The sequence below is a fragment of the Triticum aestivum genome, chromosome 4A, assembly GCF_018294505.1.
Source record: "Triticum aestivum cultivar Chinese Spring chromosome 4A, IWGSC CS RefSeq v2.1, whole genome shotgun sequence".
Taxonomy (NCBI): Eukaryota; Viridiplantae; Streptophyta; class Magnoliopsida; order Poales; family Poaceae; genus Triticum; species Triticum aestivum.
The window spans coordinates 276,539,175-276,546,039 of record NC_057803.1 but is presented as its reverse complement, the minus strand read 5'-3'; positions in this window follow the sequence as shown (position 1 = coordinate 276,546,039).

Here is a 6,865-nt window from a genome sequence, read left to right as displayed (position 1 = left end):
AAGACAAATCGAAACAAAAAATTTGGGACGGAGGGAGTAGTATAGATGAAATAATTTGAAAAAAAATGATATTTCAAAGCAATATGACCTTGTTTAGGGTTTAGAGTTTAGGGTTCAAATGAATAAGGTCGCCAGCTAAACAATAAACATCCAGAAAAATCGGAACAATGACCATGTTTAGTTGGAGTTTTTACATGTATTACTGTTTTCGTTGACTAAAAGGCAAAATAAAGGGCTCGAGCAACCCGTGGAATGGGCAAACCAAACAAAAACAACAAGAGACGTGTGTAGGAGTACGTACTCCCAGGAGTACAGCTAAATCGTCTCACAACCGTCATCTTCCCCTCTGAACTAGATCGGGAGATTCCCGATGAAATTGTCTCACGTCCATCATCCTCCCTAAGTACGGCAGTAGGCGGCGTGCAGGAAGCTCGCATCCATGGCCGTGGAGAGGCTCGATCTCGCGGGTGAAGGTCGGGAAGAGGGACAACGGAACTGCTTTGTCAGCACCGACGATGGAGGAAGCAGGCGACGGGAGCCATGGCCGATCAGGAGCAGCGTGCAAGTTCAGAGGGGCGGCTCGCCGGTCGGGGCTTGCCACCCGGGTCAGGATGGCACGAGCTGCAGCCTGGTAGGGGTGGTCGTCGCGCGGAAGTAGGGGTCGCGACCGGTGCTAGAGTGTTGTCGCCGGACTATCTAGTTGTAGGTACAACTAGGTTTGCACTACAATTTCGAAAATCATTTCAGAAAGCAGCAAAAACTTGGCCAGTTTTGAACACAACTCACAGAATCCTCATGTGGCCCTCCCTTTAAAACTACTGGGTTATACTCTTGCCTTGGAACACATGTACAAATAGGATGGGTTGATGAGACAGTCGATCTATGTTAGTCTCGATCTCACATTTTGATCTTGAGATGGGGTGATCTCAACATTTTTCATCTTACTAGACAATTCGTGGAGGGTTCCTCTGCGCCAGAGTAGGTCCAACATAATCATGTCATTTTTGTTTCAACAAAAACCATAAAGATTCAACTATGTAAATTAACAACCACACCAATTTCGTTTTGAGATCTTTTGTGTTAGGAACGTGTTGTTTCATCATGGATCTACAATTGTGTATCTTTGTTTGCTCCCTAGTTGCCATGACAAAATTGAAACTTGGGATATATGTCAAATATTTGTGCCCTTGCCCGTCAGATCCGTCCTGCATCGGATCCAGGCACGAGGGGGTGGAAGAGCCCTGCCACCGCCGTCGCTAGCCAGGATTCACCCGGTCACGCCCCTTGGCAGCGACAAGGGAGGGGAGGAGCGAACGGCAGGGCGCTGGGAGGCGTCTAGTGTGCATGCATATCAAAACGGATGGGATAGCTGAAAGGATCGATATGGTTGACTAGAGGGGGTAAATAGGCAACTACCAATTTTTAACTTTTCTTTATCAAATTAAACTTTGCATCAAAGTAGGTTGTCTAGATGTGCAACTAGGTGAGCAACCTATATGATGCAAAACCAACAAGCAAGCTAGCAAGCAAGAGAAGTAACACTAAAGAGTTTGCACAAGTAAAGGTAAGAGATAACCAAGAGTGGATTCGGTGAAGACGAGGATGTGTTACCGAAGTTCCTTCCCTTCGAGGGGAAGTACGTCTCCGTTGGAGCGGTGTGGAGGCCCGATGCTCCCCAAGAAGCCACTAGGGCCACCGTATTCTCCTCACGCCCTCACACAATGCGAGATGCCGTGATTCCACTATTGGTGCCCTTGAAGGCGGCGACCGAACCTTTACAAACAAGGTTGGGGCAATCTCCACAACTTAATCGGAGGCTCCCAACAAAACCACGAAGCTTCACCACAATGGACTATGGCTCCGTGGTGACCTCAACCGTCTAGGGTGCTCAAACACCCAAGAGTAACAAGATCCGCTAGGGATGAGTGGGGGAATCGAAAATCCCTTGGTGGAAGTGTAGATCGGGGCCTTTTCAACCACTCCCGAGCAAATCAACAAGTTCGATTGGCTAGAGAGATAGATCGGGCGAAAATGGAGCTTGGACCATTTAATGGAGCTTGAGCAATAAATGGAGCTTAGGGAAGGAAGAGGTAGGTCAAAGAGAAGAAGGGGACTCCCTTTTATAGTGGGGGCAACAATCCAACCTTTGCCCCTCACCAACCAGCCCCGCACAGGGCGGTACTACCGCTGAGAGGGGGCGGTACTACCGCCAGGTCAGCGGTGCTTCCGCGCCAGCCAGCGGCACTGCCGCGCAGAGGAGACTAGTAGGGAATAGGACCCAATGTGGTACTACCACGGTGGTAGGGGCAGTACTACCGCTCCTGGAACGGTACTACCGCCTCTACAACTGCAACTAGTGCCGCAAAACCCGACACGAGAAAAAGACCCCTCGAGTCGAGGCGGTAGGAGCCTCACTGCCCAGCGGTACTACGGCAGCGGGGTCACGGGCGGTACTACCGCCATGGAGCAGTACTGCCGCTTGTGACCCTTTGGTCGTACTACCACTGGTAGTGCGGTACTACCGCTGGGGCACAGAAGAGAGAGAGAGAGAATCTCTCCAAAGAGGCTGAGGACGAGGCGGAGGTGCCAGGCACCCCAGCGGTACTACTGTTGTGGAGCGGTACTGCCGCTTGTGGCTCCTCAGCGGTACTACCGCTGGGTTGCGCGGTACTACCGCTTGGACCCAGTCAGGACAAGGAAGAGAGGAGAGATATCTACAATGGAATGGAAAAGCTCGGAGGGTGAGAAGCTGATGTGTACGTGTTGATTCCACCCATGCAATACCCCAGCGGACCCCCTCTTGATAGTACGGTGCCCTCTATGCAACTACTCCACCGAGAAAGAAACGAAAGAGCTACACCGTCTTGAAATACACTCCGAGGGGAAGGAAATGTGTCGTGCCAGGGAAGAATCTGTGAATTATTCAAGGCACAAGATTAGTCCGCAAACATGTTGTCATCAATCACCAAAACTACCTTGAGAGAGATATGCCGTAACAATCTCCCCCTTTTTGGTGGACTGATGACAACTAGGGATTTGCGCAAGGAAAAGAAATAAAAGAAGAAAACTCTGAACTACAAAATATAGACGGGCTCCCCCAGAATGTGTGCACCTAGATAGGAGCATTCGGAGCAAGACACACACATTCGGATCAACACTCCCCCTATATTTTATAGTCCAACAATACTAAGCACAAGATATATGAGAGAAGAGAATAAAACAGGACAAGCATGCATCTCATAATAAACTACAGTAATGAATAGACATAAGTAATAAGGTAGCGATAGGGAGCATATGTCTCACTCCATATGTCTAGAACTTGGGTCTCACAGGCACCAAACCAAACCAAATAAAGACACCGAGAGAACACACAAGAAACCACAAGACGACTCAAAGCACGGCAATAACACAAATCCCTACACTCTCTCCCCATTTGGCAGCGAGACACCAAAAAGGGCAAAGAGGGACGCTACGACTCCAGGTGATGGGAAGATGAAGATCTCGAACATCACATCTCTGCATCTTCATCGTGGGTCGAAAACTGCTCGGCATCGGAGTCGGTCCAATGGCAATGCTGATGAATCCAGTCCTCCTCTTCAGTGATCTGACCCTCAGACCCACTGGCAACTGTCACTCCCATCTGACGCATGAGCTCCGTGTGGTGCGTCCTGGCATGCTTCTCCGCCACATGAGTCATATACTGACCATGAGACTCCATGCAAAAAAGCTTCTTCATCTTGCGTTTAAGCTTCTGTGCCCATGACGGTTCTGTACTACAGGACCCAAGGTCCTCCTCATGATCATCAATAGGAGCCCCACCCTCGGTCCCCATGGCAGCAGCAGCAGCAGCAGATGGATCCCCCATGGCAGCAGCAGCAGCAGCAGACGGACCCCCTGTGTGAGGCGCTGGGGTGGCCCAATTGTCCTTCTTCCTCAGACGCTTGATCTCATGAGAAACCAAGTCTCCAGTTTCTAGCAACACTCTGGGATAAGTCTGTGCCCAGGCCCTCTCAATGAGCCTCATGATGAATGGACCATATATAGGGCACTTGCGCTCAGACACGGCAGAGAGAAGTACAGACCACATGACATGAGAAATATCCAGGCTCTCTCCAATGCTTGCTTCCTTCTCATGCTGACAGAAAAGGAGCATGTCCACGAGGTAAGAGTGGACCATATCCAGATTCCCGATCCGATGGAAGAGAGTCTCACGGAAGATGTGGTGAAGAATGTCCAGATACGGAGACAGCTCATAGGTCTTCTTCTCAGTTACTGGGTGAACTTTCACAGTGCAGTAGGGCCAAAGGGCTTGCTTGTGGGTGGATGTTGCATTGCGGTGAGGGCGGAAACCGACAGGAGTCTCAAGCCCATTATCCACCACATCAAGTAACTCCATGAAAGCCTTCCACTTGACGGAAAGCAGCTTGCCATTGGTCATCCATGTCAGAGGCCTGTCGATATCCGTCCCAAGATGGACGGTGGCATAGAATTGAGCCACCAAATCCGCATCGAAATCCTTGTTGAATTGCATGATCCTGAGAATGTTCAGCTGAGTGCACATCTGAAGGGCTTCGCCAAAGTACTCCGGGTCCTTCTCCATAGCATCAGTGTCAATGGAGCAAACATCAACAAAGAGATTCTTCTTGGCCTTGATCACATCAAAGTAGATGGCAAACTGAAAACGGTTCCAGAACGGGCGGTTGACCAAAGTGGGTTCTTGGTCCACCGCATAGGGGTTGCGGCGCCACTTCTCCCAAAACTCCTTGTTGGTCATCTCAGTCATAGTCTTCCCTTTTGGCTTGTTGGAGGATCTCTTCGTTTGCTGAGGAGGTGGAGGAACACTTGCAGAAGCGCTTGCTGGAGGCGATTGGGTGCTCGAGGAACCACCGGCTGGCTCAAAGGTGCGGTAGCGTTTTGATGTTGCACGCCCGGGGTTGATACGGCGAGCTTGATGCTCAGAAGGGTCATCACCTGGAGCCAAACACAAGAACACGCAAAACAACCAGAAAGAACGAGCATAAGCCAACAAACACAACAAAAATAATCAAGGTAAGGTAGGAATTTGATGGAAATTGGCATGCAGCGATAGTACCGTGACATGCCCGCGGTAGTACCGCCCAAGCGGTAGTACCGCCCCAAAGAGAGCGGTAGTACCGCTCGAGGTCAAGCGGTAGTACCGCTCCAATGAGAGCGGTAGTATTGCTCGAGGCAGAGAAACAGTAGTCTCCTACAGCACGAGGCGGAGAAATAGCGGTTTCCTACTACCGTGGTCAGATCCGGCACAACCGGCCTGCCAAATTCAAAAATATTCCTACCAAACTCTAATCGAGATAGTCTAGTTGCCTTCTCCAACCAACTCAAGCCTAGATTTATCCAAAAATCTAGAGATGCAACCACCATTGCCCCTAAGAAACAAGATCTGAAAACGAGACAAAAAGAAAGAAAAAACGGGGGCAATACCGGCATCCATGGCAAGAGAACGGGGTGGGGATTGACTCCACCAAAGGAAATGGAGAGGGACGCCCCAGAGACGGAGATCCGCCGGAGCCCTCCCGCGGCGAGTGGGGGCTGGAGAGAGGAAGAAGAAAGAGGGGGCGAATGGGTATGGGGGAGAAGAAACCTCCCCCCGCCCCGATATAACCCCCTGGTCCCGTCCCTCAGCGGTAGTACCATGCTGGGGGGCGGTAGTACCGCTTATGAGCGGTAGTACCGCGCACCACCAGCGGTAGTACCGCCCAGCACGCCACAGCAACCAAACAAACAAGGCTTTTGCTCGAAGGAAAGACACAAACGGCAAAAAAAGAGAGCACACGAGCAAACGGCCAAGACACACCTCTTCAAAAGAGGGCGGTGGCCGAGGCCACCTATGTTTGAGTCAAGAGGTATGGCGCCACGAAGATTTTAACCTTGGGCCCATGACCAAAACTCGTCTTTGAAACACAAGTACCATCAACAATGGCTAAAGTGAAAGACTTGATCAATTTATGCATAATGGGGGGGAGTTCATTGAGAGAACAACACTCCCCCTATGTCCATGCCTACACCTAAACTAGACAACACATTGAGCATGATGGGTGTGCAAGGATTCAAGCCACATTGCTCGAATCAATGATATTTAGCTCATGCCTTAACTCACGAAATCTTGCTTCATCCAAGGGCTTCGTGAAAATATCTGCAAGGTTGTCATGAGTGTTGACATAGTTGAGCTCGATCTCTCCTCGCCTAATGTGATCCCGGATGAAGTGATACCGAATCTCAATATGCTTCGTCTTGAAGTATTGCACCGGGTTGAGAGAGATCTTGATGGCACTTTCATTGTCACATCAAAGAGGCACTTTGTCACAAGTGACACTGTAATCCTTTGAAGTTTGCCTCATCCATAGGAGTTGTGCACAACAACTACTGGCGGCAACATACTCCGCCTTAGTGGACGAGAGAGACACACAACTCTGCTTTTTGGAAGACCAACTTACCAAAGAGCAATCAAGGAATTGGCACCCTCCGGAAGTGGACTTCCTATCCACTTTGTCTCCCGCCCAATCGGAATCCGAGTACCCTACAAGCTTGAAGTTTGATCCTTTTGGGTACCATAAGCCAAAGTTTGGGGTATGAGCCAAATATCGAAAGATTCGTTTGACCGCCACATAGTGACTTTCCTTAGGTGCGGCTTGAAACCATGCACAAATTCCCACACTCAACATGATGTCCGGTCTAGATGTACAAAGGTAAAGCAAGGATCCAATCATGGAACGATATACCTTTTGATCCACCACTTTACCATTGGGATCTAAGTCAAGTTGGCACTTGGTGGGCATTGGAGTGGAAGCCGGCTTGACGTCACTTAGATTGAATCTCTTGAGCATGT